This window comes from Plecotus auritus (assembly GCF_963455305.1).
Source record: "Plecotus auritus genome assembly, chromosome: 5".
Lineage (NCBI taxonomy): Eukaryota > Metazoa > Chordata > Mammalia > Chiroptera > Vespertilionidae > Plecotus > Plecotus auritus.
The window spans coordinates 89,011,142-89,030,507 of NC_137776.1; positions in this window are offsets into that span (position 1 = coordinate 89,011,142).

Below are 19,366 nucleotides of genomic sequence, written 5' to 3' on the forward strand. Positions count from 1 at the left end.
CTTTGCCTATGTCCCAACATATGGTCTATCTTTGAAAATGACCCATGTGCACTTGAGAAGAATGTATATTCTGTGGCTTTGGGGTGAAATGTTCTGAAGATGTCAATTAATTCAATCTGGTCTAGTGAGTCATTTAGGATTGATGTTTCTTTGCTGATTTTTTGTTTAGAGGATTTGTCCAATGGTGATAGTGGGGTATTGAAGTCTCCTACTATGATTGTATTGCTGTCAATCTCTCCCTTGATATCCTCCAGGAGTTTTTTTATGTATTTGGGTGCTCCTGTATTGGGTGCATATATGTTTACCAGAGTTATTTCTTCTTGTTGGATTGCTCCCTTTAGTATTATGAAGTGGCCTTCCTTATCTCTTGTTATGTCCTTCACTTTGAGATCTAATTTGTCAGATATAAGTATTGCTACCCTAGCTTTTTTTTCAGTTCCATTTGCCTGGAATACCTTTTTCCATCCCTTCACCCTCAGTCTGTGTGCGTCCTTTTTCTGAGGTGGGTTTCTTGTAGACAGCAGATATATGGGTCGTGTTTTCTTATCCAATCCGTTACCCTATGTCTTTTGATTGGGGGATTTAATCCATTTACATTTAAAGTTATTATTGATAGGTACTTATTTGTCGCCATTCCTATTGTTTACCCCTGTGTTCCTTCTTCGCTTCCTATTTCTTTTTTTTCTTTTTTTTTTTTTTTACAGCAGACCCTTTAGCATTTCTTGCATTGCTGGTTTGGTGGTAATAAATTCCCTTAGTCCTTTTTTTGTCTGTGAAGCTCCTGATTTCACCTTCAATTTTGATTGATAGCCTTGCTGGGTACAGTATTCTTGGATTCAGACCCTTCCTTCGCATGACTTTGTATATTTCATTCCATTCCCTTCCGGCCTGATGAGTTTCTGTTGAGAAATCAGTTGCTCGTCTGATGGGGGTTCCTTTGTATGTAACTTTCTGTCTCTCTCTTGCCGCTTTTAAGATTCTTACTTTGTCGTTGGTATTTGCCAATTTAATTATAATGTGCCTTGGCGTCAGTCTTTTGGGGTTCATTTTGCTTGGGACTCTGTGAGCTTCTTGGATTTATGTGGGGTTTTTTCTTCCCTATATCAGGGAAATTTTCTGTCATTATTTCTTCAAAGAGGTTTTCTATTCCTTGCTCAGCTTCCTTTCCTTCTGGAACCCCTATTATGCGGATGTTGTTTTGTTTCGTGTTGACCCAAAGTTCCCTTAGGCTCTCCTCCTGCCTTTTAATTTTTTTTTCTAGAAGTTGCTCTACTTGGGTATTTTTTCCCATCTTGTCTTCTAGCTCACTGATATGGTCCTCTGCTTCTTCTAGTCTACTCTTGATGCTTCCTATTGAGTTCTTTACAGCAGCGATGTCATTTTTCATTTCTTCTTGGTTCTTCTTCATTTCCTCTTGGTTCTTGCTCATATTGTCGAATTTGTCTTCTATTCTTTTCAGCCACCTTATGACCATTTCTCTGAATTCTTTCTGTGGAAGGTTGCTTGCCTCCATTTCGTTTACTTCTTTTTCTTGTGATGCCTGCTTTTCTTTCATATGTGGGCTGTGTCTTTTTCTCCCCATGGTCTCTCTTCTCTGGGTGTCTGGTTATGTAGTTCTCTCTCTCCTGCATTGATTTAAAGGCACAAAATACAGCACAACAAGGTACAACACACAAGGCACTGAACAGAAATGTATTCACGATATTGATAACCTCCAATAAATGTGACCACCAGAGAAAGGCAAATTAGGGGATAGGAGAGAAAGAAGAAGAGGAAAAAGAAAGAAAGAACAAGAAAAAAAAAGTAGTGTCAAAATGAAATTGGGAAAAGGGAAAAAAAAAGTAAAAGAGACAAGAAAGAGACTAAGAGAGAAAGGGGAACAGACTATATATATTGGAGATAAAACTCCAATAGAACAATCACTAATCCCAGCAAATGCCAGCAACAAGTACCTGGGGATTAATACAAACTACAACACCAACTAATATTGAGTGAGGCAAGGGAAAACAGAAGCACAAAACAAACAAAAAAATAAACAAAAGAAGAATAAGCAAAACAATCTCACAAAAAAGCATAAAAATTCGTTATAATCTACATTCAAGCGAACAACAACAAAAGGATAGAGAGAAAAACAATTTTTTGGATAGTTAAGACAGTGAAGAGAGAGGTGTGTATGGACTTGGAGCAGGGGATTGGAGATTAGATATGTAAGTAGGGTGAAATTTTAACAAGGGGTAAACAGAAAGAATAGGGAAAATCTAAAGCAGGAAAGGGTAAGATAAACAGGACACTGAAAAGGGGAAGGTTAGGAAGAGAGTGATAGCATAAAGGTAGAGTTGAGATAGAGTAAAACGATGCTAAAGGAAAGATAAAAATAGAATGTAGAACACTAATCCCAAAATAAAATGAAGAGAAAATAAAATGACACTTTAAAAAAAAAAAGATAAAATAGCAGTAGTAATAATACGGATTGAAAATAAAAATATAATAATTAAAAAGGTAAAATCAAGTGAGGAAAAAAGAGAAAAAATTAGTTTCTTGAGTAAAAGATGCAAAAAATGAAAATAAAAAAATAAAAAATAAAAAATAAAAATAAAATGTGGAGTAGTGAAGGTCATTCACTTCCTCTGTTGTTCTGTTTGGCACGCCTGTTTCTCATCCGGACAGTATTGCAGTTCCCTGCGTTCCACTGCTCTTCAGTGTTGTAAGCCAGTCCTGATTTTAAGCAGGCGGTGTGTCTTAATTTCTCGTATTCCTTTATTTTTGATTACACAAGAGTCAATTTGTGATTCAGCCCCTGGGTGGCAGTGTTTCTGGATTGACTTCCGGGTCTATCTATGGCCTCTCTAGGCAGTGTTAGAGCCTTCTTTCCCTGTGGCACTCACTACCGGTTTGTGGGTGTGGGCTGCCTCAGAGCTGGCTCTCCGATGGTCACTCCGTGCTCCGATCCCCAGGTTCCAGAAAAACAACTTTCCCCCGCAGTCTCCCAGGGTGTCCCCAACTGGGTGATCCTATGTATTGGGCTTAGTAATCAGAAGCAAGGATTTGAAGAGGAAAAAGCCCAAGTGTGTGAACTCCGGGGCTGCGCGTAAGTCTAGGCAGCCAGCACACCCCTGAAATTCTTAGGGTGTCCCTGCACATCAGATCAAAATGGGTTGCTTTTTAGAGAGCCCTTCTGTTAGCAGCTCTGAGGACCCCCTTCCACATTCACGGATCACGCCAGCCCCAACAGCCAGGGATTTTTCTAGGCACAGACTTCCCTGGTCCTCCAGCTCCCGCAAAAAGCGCGTTCCTCTCTCCTGCCGGGACCAGAGACCTCACCTTATCCCAGGCGAAATCTGACCTTTCCGTGGTGGAGTGTAGAGCTCCTCTGAACCTGTGTGTTTGCGCCAATCGGGGAGCGTTGTTCTGGGGCTCGCAGCTGTTCTATGGGTGCCGCAGTTGTGGATTCTCAGGCTTCCGATAAGCTCCACTTTCCGGTTCAAGATGGCGCAGACTCCACATCCAAGCCCGCAGCTCCGGGAGGGGACCCAGCAGCAGTGGGGGATGCCAGGTCAGGGAACCCCATCTAGCAGTCCCCCACCTTCTTCTGGAGTTCAGCTGTCCCCCAACTTGCCAACAAACACTCCTTGTGTGACCCTCAGCTGTTCTTTCTTTCTACTCTGTGACAAGGCTTGGAACACGTCTGTCTATTCCGCAGCCATTTTTCCCTCCCCAGTCACTTACATTTAAACAACAATGGTTCTACTTATCAACATTCCATTCAAATAAAGACTAGTCATTGGAATCTGGGAAGGACATGTTAAACTATTCATATTTAATTTTATCTCTAACATTTTAATTTCTTTTTTTTGTGTAAATAAGCTACATCTTAGTACAGTAGCATATATATATATATATATATATATATATACATATATATATAATGTATACACAAATAAATATACACATATTTCAGGGGTACATATACCCAATATTTTTCTAATAGACATGCATATTCAAAATAAGCTGGAGACCACTGAGAAGTGTACACTAAGTACATTGTATTCTAAGACTTTGTCTGCAAGTCTGTCTTCCTATTTGTCATTAAGAAAAGAAATCTGCTTCTCATTGAGTTATGCACGTAGTAGGTCCTCGGCTGTACTCATGGAGCATGGACTCCATACTCCTCCAGGCCACCTTTGTGCTTTGCAAGTGAAAGAAGTGCAGTTAACCTGGGGATCAAGTGCAGAAACAAACTCATTCCAGGTATGTGGAAAGCCTATCTCTGCCACTTATAATTGCATTCTGTTTTTTCTTTTTAAAATATAAATTGTTGTGGTTTATATATGTTTTCTTTTTTGAGATGCCTCATTTTTTTAGAGAAGGCAGAACATAAATCATAAATAGCTATAATAACAGTCTATGAAAAAAACAAACATGAGCTAAATAGCCTAAAAGGACAACTGCAATTGCAGAGGTTTGCTCAACCTACTTAGGAGAAGCGTAGCATTTTATAAGCAAGCAATTGCATTTGAACAATTAATGTTCTAATTATTGATTTTTATGTGAACAAAGCCCATTCCTATGGCAATGATTTGTTAGCCTAATGCATAACTGTTTCTGCTTGAACTGGAGGCAATGACAGGTCTTTACCCCAAACCTGATTGATGGTGCAGACTGCTCTGCTGTACTCCTTCTCCATTCCTCACCTGCAGGGCCCAGAGTGCTGCCTGCCCAGGGTGGTACTTCACAAATATTCTGAATGGTAGAATATGGGGTATGGATGTGTCCTCATAGAAAACTTACTCAAAACTTCCACTTTTTGTAAGTGAGGAAATTTGGACACAATAAAAAGAAGATGCCGCTTAAAGTCACCCAGTAAGCTAATGGCAAAGCTTGGATTAAAATGTGGCTTTCTAATGCCCTGTCTAGTGCTCTGTTCATATCAAAATCTCTTCCAATTGTTGATCTGGATTTAATATAATTTAGCCCTTTCAGTAATTCTCACTGTCCTTTATAACAATTAGCCCAAATTACTAAAGCTTTAGAGGGTTTATGATGATTTCGTTTTTGTCCATTATTCTGGGCCATGGATTTCCTGTTTGTGGAGAGAAAGTGCCCATTTTCCACTTGTGCCCAGCTTCTGACAGCTCCCTGACATGTGGGATGAGAGGAACTGACAAAGATCCTCCCTCCATGGCAGGGAGCTCTGAGGCCAAATGATGTGAGGGACCGAACTAAGCATGGTCCTAGGAGCCAAACTCTTCATTTGATTGTCTGTGAAGAATAAACAACTATTGTTTTTCTGGGACCCATCATACTATTGTTGCCCCACAAGACACACTCCATAATGGGAAAGCCCAGGCAACAACTGGTAATAATACAACAATGGGCCATCCCCTCTTCAAGGGCGACTCCAGGAAAAATAATTAGAGGCAGGGATGCTCTCCAAAACCCACAGATGGTTCCACCAGCTTTTCCCTCAGAGTTAGAGACGGACCTGACAAACACCATCAGCTTCAAGGATATCAAAAGTGGAGAGAACAGGAAAAAGGAGGAAGATGAAGACATCGCTAGCTGGACCAAAAGAGACTCCCAGGCAATGAGCAGCGGGAGGGGGGATTCTTGAGTGAAACAACATCACTGCTGACATCATTCAGGCAGGGCAAAGCGAGAAACAGCTGAGTTGGCAAAACAAGCTCCCGGCAGGCTCTAGAGACAGTCCCGCAGCACAAGATAATCCTGCAATAATCGTTTTTCTGCAGCACAGAAAATTCAGCAAAGCAGAGGCAGGATCTTAGTCAAATAAAAGATTTCTTCAAACAAAGCAAAGCAGTATCAAGACCCATGGATTCTGTCTTCATCCAGAATGATCTGGAAATGGGAGGCGATCGTCAGCCAAGATGGGGAGACCTGGTTCTGAGCCTACCTGGCTACTGATCTACAGGAGAGAAGCTCACAGTTATTCTTATTTTTTTTTAAGTTAGGTTAGGTCCATGGTTTTTGAATCTTTGTTTTTGCCACAAATTTTTTATTACTACATAATATTTTACATGGGAAATAAAAATTAAAACAGAACACGAGGGAGACTCCATGTTGAAATGTAAATGGCAAGTACAGAGCTTGGCTTATAGGACCCACTCATCATCCTGATGCAGCTGCAGCCCTCCTTAAACCCTGATACGTGGAGGGTTTGAAATGCCGGACTAGAAACTCAAAAAAGCTTCCTAGTTCTCAAGCTCGATGACACCATGATCCTGAGAACTTATGGATTTGGGAGGATGGTAAGCCTACTATTGGCTACATGAGACGGGCTTTAAAGAGTGGGCCAAATGGGGCAAAGAAATGAGAAAGCAGGAAGTATTCTAGGCAAGGAGCTGAAACAGCAAGAAGCAACAGAAGTGGCCCTTCAGGTGGAGTAAAGTATTTGAATAGTTACTGCAGACTCTGCAGTGTATTTGAGGGTGGGATCAGTGCTCCCCAGGAATGTTTGCTGTGGACCATTTTCATTATATCCTACCCAACAATGGGAAATGCTTCCTAATGAAGTAACAAGGAAAGATAAGGGTGATAAAAACATAATTTTCAGCCCTGGCTGGTGTGGCTCAGTTGGAGCATTGTCCTGTACACTGGAAGGATGGCAGGTTCAATTGCCAGACAGGGCACATATTCAGGTTGTGGGTTTGATCTCCCGTCCGGGCACATATAGGAGACAACTGATCAATATTCTTCTATCAACGGAAAACATATCCTTGGGTAATGAAAAACAAACAAACATATAATTCAGCTTGGCAGACAGCAAGATAGCTCATCCCACCTCAGGTGTCTATGGGAGCCAAAGCCTATCCACCTCATCTGTTGGGGACAGGGGTTGTCAGTGAAGGTCTGGTGCCTTTGCTGCATAATTGCTGCTCTTGTAACAGGTCACACAAATGGTTGTTTCATTTAGAACTATATCAGTTTCCTGAAATAGGAATTCTCTCCTTTCCTTGGGGAACTTCCAATTGTCTGGAGAAAGCAGACATGTATTTCTGGGAAGAGAAAAATGCAACATATACCATAACATATGCAACGTAACAGCGTTCAAAATAAGCCTGTAGTTTGTGGATGATGTGGGTGTGTCTTTGTGACATTGGCAGAGTAATTAGGCTGGAGGGAGAAAGCATAAGCTTTGAGGAACAGGGCACAGCTACCTTCTAATGGACTTCATGGTTACACAGGAGAAGAAACTCCTTGGTAAATAAATCTTTGCAAAGCAGGAAGCAATGCTCAGGTTCCACCCCCAGAGCTCACTGCTCTGGCTGGTACAATGGGGTTACCCTTAACCTGATGAGTCCTCTCACACTTTGCAAGAACCTAGTGTGGTAGATTGTCTCCAAAGATGGCCATTAGCAATCCTGCTCTCCCTGTATGTGCACAGTGCTCCTCCGATCAAGAGACAGAATCTTTTTCATCTCCCTTTGAACCTGGAATGGCTTTGTGATTTGCTTTGCTCAGTAGAATGTGGTGGAGGTGATGCTGCCAATTCTGGGCATAGTCTTTAAGGGGCAGTTTCTCTCTCGTGAAAGTCAGCCATCAGGCTTAACTACTGACTAATGAGAGACCACATGGAGAAAAAGACAGCCCTAATGGAAGAGAACTAAGGGGCCCCAACTGATGGTCAACACCAAGGGCTCAGACATGTGGCTGAGGTCATGTTGGAAATTCCAGCCCCAGCAAGGCTCCCAGATGAGGGCCCAGGTCAATGCAGCCATATGAGTGACCCTCAGTTACTCCACAAGGAACAGAATAATCACCCATTTGAGACTAACCAACACAAAGAATTGAGAGAAATGATAAATTGTTACTTTTGAAGTCAGTGAGTGTTGATTTGCTTGTTATACAGCAACTGGTGCCTGATGTAGTTGGACTAGATGATACAGGATGGTGTTTAAGGAAGAGCAAACATGGTCCCTACTCTCCAAGGCAGAGGTACTGATCCAGGGCTTTTAGGGGCTCTGGGGATGGACTTTAAGGAGTCTATTATTCTCCCTGAAACTATATACAAAATTAAGTTCCTGGGCATATGTGCATTTTTCTAGGCAGAGATTACTAAATGAATGAGATCCCAAGCTAATTGGGCTGGATGAGAAGGGGAGAAGAAGTATATCTCCTTGTTGTAACTCTAGATGTTGTTCCATCTAGCTTAACATTTTTTCAAGTATAGGACACTTTTTTTCTTTTATTTATATATATATTTCACTGAGTTTGGAGGGGAAGGAAGAGACAGAGAAGAAGAGAGATGGAAACATCCATGATGAGAGAGAATTTTTGATGGCTGCCTCCTGCATGCCCTGCACCAGGGATGAGCCGGCAACCTCAGCATGTGCCCTGCCCGTGACTTGAACCGTGACTTTCTGGTTCCTAAGTCAACGCTCAACCACTCTACCACTCCGACTAGGCTAGGACAAGTTGTGCATGTGTGTTTTTAAATAACTCCAATTATAAAGTGATAAAAGTGAAGCCTCTCCGAATGAAGTGTTAGCTAAAGTTCTCCCCAATATTATTTCACTGGCATCCCCCATTGAGACTGAGAGACACCCCTGGGATTGAAAACTACTTGCATTGGAGATCATTTTTCCCAATAGCTGCCTTTTCCAGGATGTCATATAAGTGGGATCACGGCCAAAACCGGTTTGGCTCAGTGGATAGAGCGTCGGCCTGCGGACTCAAGGGTCCCAGGTTCGATTCCGGTCAAGGGCATGTACCTTGGTTGCGGGCACATCCCCAGTGGGGGGCGTGCAAGAGGCAGCTGATCGATGTTTCTCTCTCATCGATGTTTCTAACTCTCTATCCCTCCTCTCCCTTCCGCTCTGTAAAAAATCAATAAAATATATTTAAAAAAAAAATAAGTGGGAACACGTAGTCTTTTGAGTCTGGATTCTTTCACTTCGTACAATTCATCCACATTGGTCCATCTATTAGCAGTTCCTTTCTTTTCCCATCACGTGGATGCTACAGATTCCTTATCCATTCACCTGTTAATAAACATTTGAGTTATTTTAAACACCGATGGAAGTTTCCAGGAAATTTTAAGAGCCCCCTTTCTTGAGATTCAAAATTTACTTGCGTTTTCTGTGAGGGTGACAGAGGCAGAAGAATATCCCCAGTGACCAGGATCTTAGAGATGTTAGGCAACCACTTCACTGAAACCAACAATCTAGCTTTGAACTGATCATTTCGGCCAACATACCATTTGCTGGATGTGGGAATTCTGCAAAAGTCTGTCTGCCCACTTCCCCACTTTGGGGAAGGTTGACACCATTATACACATGAGGATGCTGATGAATTCCCAGACAGCTGTGTGACAGCATCAGTATAACAGATAGGCAGGTGACACAAAGCATGGGCGCCTTGAACCAAACTGGCTTTATCACATTTCACACTGTTTCAGGCCTCCCCTTCCCAGCAACAAATCTATGAAGGCCCAGAAATTGATACGTTTGCTGCAGAGCCCAGGAGGGCCCCCATCCAAAACTGTCTGGGCAGGACGTGCCTTAGTTCTGCTGCCTGACACAGGCCTCCCAGTCACCTAGGAATTCGGGCGGCAATTGCAGTTGTAGGGCATTCCTCTTTGCTTCTGGCGCCAGTGGTTTCACGGGCATCTTTTCCTGCTTGGCAGCCTCCAGGAAGGGGAGATAAAGTAGCCTGTTAACTCTACCCATGGGATTGTAAGATATGTTCAGTCACTTGTAATGGGGCAAGGAAAAGTTAGTCCCAAAACATAAGCTGTGGGTTGGCACCAAAAGAAGAAGCTCTCAAGGAGCTGGGAATTCATCTTTCCCTGGAATCCCTTCTTTTCTGTCCTTGCTGCCACAGTTGCAATGACCTCTGGCCTTGTCAGCCTGGCCCAACACTCCTGATGCCCTGCAGAGACTGGGCTGGGGTCCCCCAGTGAAGCATGGAGCTAAGAGGTCTGCACTGTCCCAGTTGGCTCCAGCTTCTCTTGGTTTCCCCCTAGCCCTCCTTAACCACATCACCCGGGAGAACATGCACAGATTCCTTGATTCTTGGGGTCTCCACCAAGAATCAGAAGCTGAGCTTGCTCTCTCCCAATCTGTTGGGGCCTATATCCTTCACTGTGTAAGTTCTTGTGTGAGAATTGACCTCTTTCATAAGTAAGCTCAACAAGCAAACTTCATTAATTGTGAAATGCCCAACCTCTGACTCACAGGGTCGTGGCTTAACTTAATAGTTCTTGAAGAAAACCAAAGCGCAAATCATGCAGCATGCTCGGTAATAGCATGGGGTGGCGTGGGGAGAGCAACATAGCAAACAAGTTAAGGGCAGAGTTTCTGGGTTCAGACTGCTTAGCCCCAACACCTCCCCACTGCGTGACATTGGCAAGACACTCAGCCTCCTGGAACCTTAGTTTCCACACCTGTAAAATGGGGTAATAATAATGCCTAAGTCACTGGAATATAACTGAGTAACTGAGTAATAATATTTAAATAAAGCACGTATCTTGGTACCTGGCATATAATAAATACTCAATAAAAAAGCATATTGTTATTGTTGACATATTCTAACAATGCTCTGTTAGCGGAAAGCTTCTGGCTAGGTACAAAGCTCCCACTGATGGGGCAGGCTTAGCTGACAGCACTCCCTAACCTTCAGGCTGGGCCTAAAGCTCTGAGTAGGAACCGGTCAGAGTAGCAGGGGATCAATTATGTGAGGCCAGCAGTGCTTGGCCCCTGGGCAGCACCAGGCAGCACACAAGCAGAGGTGGACAGTCTTGCTGCCAGATCATCTCACTTGCCCCTGGGGCTAGGCAGCGAGGGCATCCAGGTACAACACCAAGAAACAGAGCATACCTTCCCTACAACCTTCCAAACTCCATTGAGTGTACAGCTGCATCCCACCCCAACCCTTCACAACATGCTCTTCCCTGCCTGCAGGCTCACTCCCGCTCACCAGTAAGGTGCAGCCCAAATGGCGCTGCCTCCTCGCTGCCTTTCTTGGTTCCCTCCATTACTCTTTTGTCACCTTAAGTTATCATAATTTTTAATTACATACTATTTGAAAGTTTGTTTGCTGTCTGTCTCTCACTCCATCGTAAAGTCAACATCTTCCTAGTTTACTACTGTACACCTGACAGAGCAGTCACCTGATTTATGGAATGGCTGATGGTATTACTTAATTAGTTCCAGAGGACTTTATCAGATTGAATGCTATGAAATAACTGTTATTCAACCATCTTTGACCTAAAAAACACCACCAGTGATTTTCTATTTTGACCTATTATTTACCATATGGGGAGTCTACATTCTCTTACCTCTGATAGACATGCTATCTAATAAAAGAGAAACATGCAAATTGAGCATACCTCTGCTACACCCACAAGCCACACCACCAGCCAATCAGGAGTGAGTATGCAAATTAACCCAACAAATATGATGGCGGCCACGGAGCTGGAGCAAGCAGGATGCTTGGGTTGTCCCTGGCGATGAAGGAAGCCAAGCTTCCCACCTGCCCTGGCTGGCCCTGGCCTCCGCTCAAGGCTACAAAGTTTCAATTATAGAAGATAAATAAGTTCCAACAAAAATGGTGGCAGCCACAGAGCTGAAGAGAGCAGGAGGCTTGGGTTTCCCCTGGTGATGGAGAAAGCCAAGCTTCCCGCCCGTCCTGGCCTGCCCTGGCCTCTGCTCAAGGCTACAAAGTTTCAATTATAAAAGATAAATAAATCCCAGATACCAGGGCCTCTGCTTGAGTCGCTGGGGGTGTGTGGCCAGCCTGCAAACCACCACAGGCCCCTCGCCTAGGTGGCCCCATGCCCCAAGGGAACCCCCACCCTGATCCAGGACACCCTTCGGGGCAAATCAGCCGGCCCCCAACCATGCACCAGGCCTCTATCCTATCTAATAAAAGAGTAATGTGCAAATTGACTATCACTCCAACACACAAGATGACTGCCCCCATGTGGATACAAGATGGCCGCCACAAGATGGCCAGCAGGGGAGGGCAGTTGGGAGGGACCAGGCCTGCAAGGGAGGGCAGTTGTGGGTTATCAGGCCAGCAGGGGAGGGCAGTTGGGAGGGACCAGGCCTGCAATGGAGGGCAGTTGGGGGCGATCAAGCCTGCAGGGGAGTGCAGTTAGGGGTGACCAGGCCAGCAGAGGAGGGAAGTTGGGGGCAACTGGGCCTGCAGGGAAGGGCAGTTGGGGTGGGACCCAGGTCTGCAGGGGAGGGCAGTTGGGGGAGACCAGGCCTGCAGGGGAGGGCAGTTAGGGGAACCAGGCCTGCAGGGGAGGACAGTTAGGGGCAATCAGGCTGGCAGGGGAGCAGTTAGGCATCAATCAGGCTGGTAGGGGAGTGGTTAGGGGGTGATCAGGCTGGCAGGGAGAAGTGGTTAGGGACAATCAGGAAGGAAGGCAAGTGAGCAGTTGGGAGCCATCAGTCCTGGATTGTGAGAGGGATGTCCGACTGCCCATTTAGGCCCGATCCTACCGGGATCGGGCCTAAATGGGCAGTCGGACATCCCTCGAGGGGTCCCAGATTGGAGAGGGTGCAGGCTGGGCTGAGGGACACACACCCCCATGCACGAATTTCATGTACTGGGCCTCTAGTAAACTATAAAGGGCAGGGGAGGCCTTCGGTGAGTGCAGGCTCACCTCCCTGGTTGGGATGCATAGTGTGTCTCCAGAAATGTAACGTATGAAGTACATAGTGATCTCCTTGATTTGTATGTGAGGAAACTGAGCAGAGCAGTCCAATGGCCTGCCCAAGGTCAGCTTTACTCATGGTGTAGACTATACACATGTGTGTTTACACATACCAGCAATTTGAGAGCCCACATTCAGGAGCAAAAAAAAAAAAAAAAAAGCTTTGCAAATTGAGGGACCATACATTGTTGAATTTAAAACAACACAGTTAATAAAATGCTTTCCCTGTTTTTTGAACTTAATGGCAAGTGAGGTTTTATTGATTTAATTCTTTCTACTCACCATTAACTCAATAAAATTGCTTTTTAATTTAACTCAAGTGCTTTTAGCTCACAATTTCTGAATTCCATAAAAGTCATTTTAAAATTTGCTTTACTGCTTTGCTTATTCTGAATTAAGCATTTCTCTGAACTTGAACAAGACCCATTTGCTAATAAACACTTTCTGTAAATATGCTTTCTCATGTATCTATTGCCATCTTCCATCATTTAAACCCGAGCAGGAGTCAATGGGCTCAATCTCCAGTCAATTTCCTCATTAGTCAGGAAGCTGTGGCTGCTATCAACCCATGGGAAGAGGAAAAGGTGAGTAATTATTAAATTCTGATTGCTGTCTTAATTGTTGTGACCATAACTGCTGTAAATCTTGTAACTTTATTCAATGGTGTTGAAAATTTTAAGTGACGTACATAACTTGGGCAGATGTAAAGGTTAGCTAGTTCTCGCCAGAGTTAGTGCTGTTGGCATCATTGTGGACTCCATTCAGAAAGTGGGCTTCTCAGTCCCACCACAGACTCCCAAGCCAGCAGTGACAGTCTGTAGCGGGTCCGTGCACTGCCCATGTTTGCTTAAGAACCTTCCCTTGGCATTCCGCAACAACTATGTCCCCTGAAAAGCTTAGATATGAAGTTACAGGACAACTTTTACAAGTGGAATTGTTACCACATAAAAACTTTATCAGCAACTTTACAATCTTAAGCCTTTTTTCACACTAAAATTTTGTCAATATTGACAGTCCTATAAACATAGGCAAAAGTAAAGGGTGGTCACTCATGTAACATATTTTCCATGAGCTCCTCATCTTCCCATGCGTGTTCATGCCTAAAGTCAATGGCTTTACCTCTGTTATAGGGGCAAAGAGGGGCAAAAAATTTAAAAGGGCAACATACCTTATTTTTCTGGCTCTGGTATAAGGGCCAGGATATATGGATTTTTCTGAAATTGTCAATTATCAATGCATGTGTGGCCTCTCTCTATGTGGAGTGACAGTTGATGAGTCATTGTATGAGGTAACATGATTTTGCTATGGTGCTTTGTGAGGTAGAAGATTACTAGTAAGCTAATGATATTGTTTATACTCCAGCCATGGGCGCTCAGCCTCCTGCAAACCTGCTTCCATTGGCCACAGGCCTGCAGTTCCACTGGGCTGGGTGGGAAGTGACTCTGGAGGGTGGAGAGGAGTGTGCAGATGGTGAGGCGGGTGGCGGCTCTCTCACCCTTCCCTCTAAGAGAGAAGAAAATAAAAACGTAGAAGAGTGTATTAACAAAAGCAAAAGACCAAAAGATAGGAAAAGCAGAAGACAGGAAAATAGATACGGAGTCCATATTTCTCAGGGCAGGGCAGGGGGAGGGGAGCGCATCATTAAAGCAGTGGGAAAGCCAATGTGTCAGGACCATGATAAGCCTCCTCAGATGGGGCACAGGAAGTCCTCTTAGCAAAAGGGGCAGAGCCAATAAATCGCACACAGATGCCCACCACGGGCCTGAGAGCGGCTGGCCAGTACTGTGGGTAGCACCTGACAGCTCAGACCACAGGCATCAACATCAAAACTTCTTTTAAAAACACTCAGTTGTTCAGTGCGCGAAAATGGAAAACAGCTTGCTCTTTTTCCCAGGCCACATTCTGATGATGGATATCTAAACCCAGACACTAGCTCTGCATACCCTAGCCCGGTGCTCACAAGGCAGAGCAGGCAGCCGCGAGGGGGAACATCCAGAAACGGTCCACAGACCAGAAGCTGTTTCTTCTGCTCTGAAGGACTAGAGGTTGATGAGTTGAACTGTGGCTGCAGATCCTCCCATAGGCTTTTTTTTTTTTAATTGTTGATAGTATTACAGATGTCTCTCATTTCCTCCCCTTTAATATCCTCCACTCAGATCCAACCCCCCACCCAGTGTCCGTGTCCATGGGCTATGTATATAAATTCTTTGGTTTATCTCCCTTCATTCCCCCTAATTTCCACACCCAGGTATGTTAGTCAGTTTCATGCCTCCATGCTTCGGGTTTTATTTTGTTGGTAAATTCATTTTGTTCATTAGATTCCACAAATAAGTGAGATCATATATTTGTCTTTCTCTGGTTGGCTTATTTCACTTAGCATAATAGTCTCCAAGTCTATCCATGCTGTCCCAAAGGGTAAGAAATTCCCCTTTTTTACAGATGCATAGTATTCCATTGTGTGAATGTACCACAGATTTTTTTTTATCCACTCATCTACTGATGGGCACTTGGGCTGTTTCCAAATCTTAGCTATTATAAATAATGCTGCTGTGAATGTAGGGGTGCATATTCTCTTTCTGTTTGGTGTTTCAGGGTTTTTAGGATATATTCCCAGAAGTGGGTTCGCTGAGTCAAATGGCAGTTCTATTTTTAATTTTTTAAGGACACTCCATACTGTTTTCCACAGTGACTGTACCTATCTGCATCCCCCACCAGCAGTGAACTAGTGTTCCCTTTTCTCCACATCCTCGCCAGCACTTGTTTGTTGACTTATTGATGACAGCCATTCTGACAGGTGTGAGGTGATACCTCATTTTCATTTTAATTTGCATCTGTTACATGATTAGTGACTTTGAGCATTTTTCCATATGTCTATTGGCCATCTGTATTGTCTTCTTTGGAGAAGTTCTATGCAGGTCCTCTGCCCATTTTTTAATTGGATTATTTGTCTTCCTTTTATTGACTTGTATGAGTGCCTTATATATTTTGGATATTAACCCCTTATCAGATATATCATTGACAAATATATCCTCCCATATAATGGGTTCCCTTTTCATTTTGATGGTGGTTTCCTTTGCTGTGCAAAAGCTTTTTATTTTGATGTAGTCCCATTTGTTTATTTTTTTCCTTTGTTTCTTTTGCTCTGGGAGATGTATCAGCAAAAATTCTGCTATATGAGATGTCTGAGATTTTACTGCCTTTGTTTTCCTCTAGAATTTTTATGGTTTCATGCTTTAGATTTAAGTCTTTTATCATTTTGAGTTTATTTTTGTGTATGGTGTAAGTTGGTGGTCTAGTTTCATCTTTTTGCGTGTACCTGTCCAGTTTTTCCAACACCATTTGTTGAAGAATCTGTATGTACTCCATTCTATGTTCTTGCCTCCTTTGTCAAATATTAATTAACCATAATGGTGTGGGTCAGTTTCTGGGGTCTCTGTTCTGTTCCATTGGTCTATGTGCCTGTTCTTGTGCCAGTACCAGGCTGTTTTGATTATGGTAGCTTTGTAGTATAGTTTGTTATCTGGTCTTGTGATCCCTCCAACTTTGTTCTTCTTTCTCAAGATTGCTGCAGCTATTTTGGGTCTTTTATGGTTCCATATAAATTTTTGGAGTATTTGTTCTAATTCTGAAACACCAATCAGAAAGAATAATGCACCCCTTTTGGTATTTTAATAGGGATTGCTTTGAATCTATATATTGTTTTAGGTAGTGTGGACATTTTAATGATGTTAATTCTACCAATCTATGAACATGATATACATTTTCATTTGTATCTTCCTCTATTTCTTTTGACAATGTCCTGTAGTTTTCCAAGTATAGGTCTTTTATTTCCTTGGTTAAGTTTATTCCTAGGTATCTTTTTTTTCTTGCTGTTGCAATGGTAAATGGGGTTGTTTTTTCAGTTTCTCTTTCTGAGAGCTCATTATTGGTGTAAAAAAAAATGCCATCAAGCCTGGTCGGTATGGCTCAGTGGTTGAGCATAAACCTATGAACCAGGAGGTCACGGTTCGATTACTGGTCAGGGCACATGCCCAGGCTGTGGGCTCAATCCCCAGTATGGGACATGCAGGAGGCAGCTGATCAATGATTCTCTCTCATCATTGATGTTTCTATCTCTCTTTCCCTCTCCCTTCCTGTCTTAAGTCAATAAAAATATATTTTAAAAATAAATAAAATTTAAAAATTAAAATATCAATTTCTAGATGTTGATTTTATATCCTGCTATCTTGCTGAATTCATTTGATAAGTCTAGTAGTTTCCTGGTATAATCTTTATGTTTTTCTATGTACAATATCATGTTATCTGTGAATGACAGTTTTACTTCCTTGTTTCCAATTTGGATGCCTTTTATCTCTTCTTCTTGTCTGATCGCTATGGCTAGTACTTCCAGTACTATGCTGAATAAGAGTGGTGAAAGTGGAAATCCTTGTCTTGTTTCTGTTCTACAGGGAAATGCTTTTAGTTTCTTCTCATTACTAGTAAGTATGTTGTTGGCTGTAGGTTTGTCATACATGGCCGTTATTACTTCTGTGGGCTCTTAACCTCAATACTTCAAGTCGAGTCTTCTTAATCCAGGAGTAAGTACAATCTCTCCTTTTACTTTCTCCCTTGGATGTTGGTCAGCCCTGTGTACACGGAACTCATTTTCTCAAGTTCCCCAAAACTCTGTAGTTAAGACTCTGAGCTATAGATAGAATCTTGACTCTGTCACTATCTGTCCATATGATATTAAGCAAGTTATTTAAACCTCTCTGTGCCTCCACTTCTTTATATACTTGTGAATAATAATAGAAACCCATTTCATGAGTTGTTACAAGGATTAGATGAAGTCTGCATTTAAGATACCTGTAATACCAATAAATAGTAGCTCACATTATAACTATTATATTCCCATTGTTCAGGACTGCTAAGAACCCAGCCTACTGTATGCCTCCATTATAGTAGAAGGTAGAGCAAAATGTTCTAGTTCCTTTTTATTCTAACTCTATGTTTTTATTTTCACCCCCAAGTCTATTAACTTTATCTCTGGCTAGGCTATAATTTTCCTGATCCCTCATTTCCCTTTGCTGTTATTGCCTCAGTTATTGTTAATAGCCACCCCCACAACCTCTACCATCAATACCAATACCTATACAACCATCAGCACCAGGATCACCTGCACCTCCACCCCTACCACCATTACCACCACTATCAGCTCCATGACAACCATTTATTGAACTGAACATTTTCCATCCTTAAGTTCCATGTTCACCTTCTTATTCTATTCTTATTTTTGAAGGTATTAACGTAAGGCACACCTTGTTTTATTGTGCTTTGCATGTATTACCACTTTTACAAACTGAAGGCTTGCAGCAACCCTGTGTCCAGCAAGTCTACCGGTGCCATTTTTCCAATAGGTTCACATGATCATTAGCATTTTTAGCAATAACGTATTTTAATTAAGGTCTGTACATTTTTAAAACAGAATGCTGTTACACACTTAATAATAGGCTACAGAATAGTGTAAACATTTATGTGCACTAGGAAACCAAAAAAATCATGTGCCTCACTTTGATAATTGCTTTGCTGCAATGGTCTGGAGCTGAACCACCATCTCCCTGAGGTATGCCTCTATTTTATTTTTGAAGCCACTTCAAAACCTTTCTGAAACAAGGTAGGGTATAAATATACTTATATACAGCTAGCCATTATTTAATGGAAAGGCATAAAGGCAATATGTGCCATCTACATTGGTCTATAAATCTAAATGATATATTTTATCAATAGTAAATTAGCAAATAATGCTTCATATTACTAGGAATTAAAATGCATAAGAATTACCTTCTTATTCTTGTATGTATCATCCCATACAGGTTTCTGAAATTCTAGGAGCCTTCACTTCTTCTGTAAAATTAAGAAGACAACCCTGGAAACAGCATGTTTTTCTGGCTTGTTGTTAAGATAAAATCAAATGATGGGCATGAAAGTATATTGGCAAAAATATAGCCTGTGATGCAAATGTCCAGCTGAACTCATTCAAGCAAATGTCCTCAAGGGCCTTCAATCCAACAACATGTGCTTTCATGAGCCTTGCTCCATCGCATTTCCTGCTAAACTGTGTTCCTAAGTGAACAGAGGGTTTCCATAGAAAGTATGGAGCTGTGAGGCCCTCGGAATCACAGGTTCCTGGCCTCAGCTGCTCCTTCTCTGGCTGAGACCGAAGCCTTAACTCCTTCCTCCTTCAAAGGGTTGGAGAGAAGCCTCCGGGCCAGTGGTCAGGGATTTCTTGGTGTGTGACACACACAGATCCTGCTCTTTGCCTCATTTGGTAGGAAGTTTGTCACTTCCAGTTACCCAATCCTTTATACCTGCTTCTATAAGTTGAACTAAATATTCATCAAGAAATATTGCTCCAGAAATATTAACTGCCCCATATAGTAGACACAAGTAATAAAGACTATGTCAATAACCAATTAGTATTTCACTTCACTTGGAAAACAATGAGGTGTATTTCCTCACCAGTTACCCATAATGCTTGCCTTAGAAAGAACTGGGAAAGCTTGCTGAGTCCCTTGCCATCCTCCACCCAGCATCCCTCTATAGATACCCTTCACCAGACAGCACAGCAAACAATAACAGCAGCATATTCACAAACTTAGTTCTAACTGCTCATTTCTTTTCTATTTTCACATTGAACTCCATTCT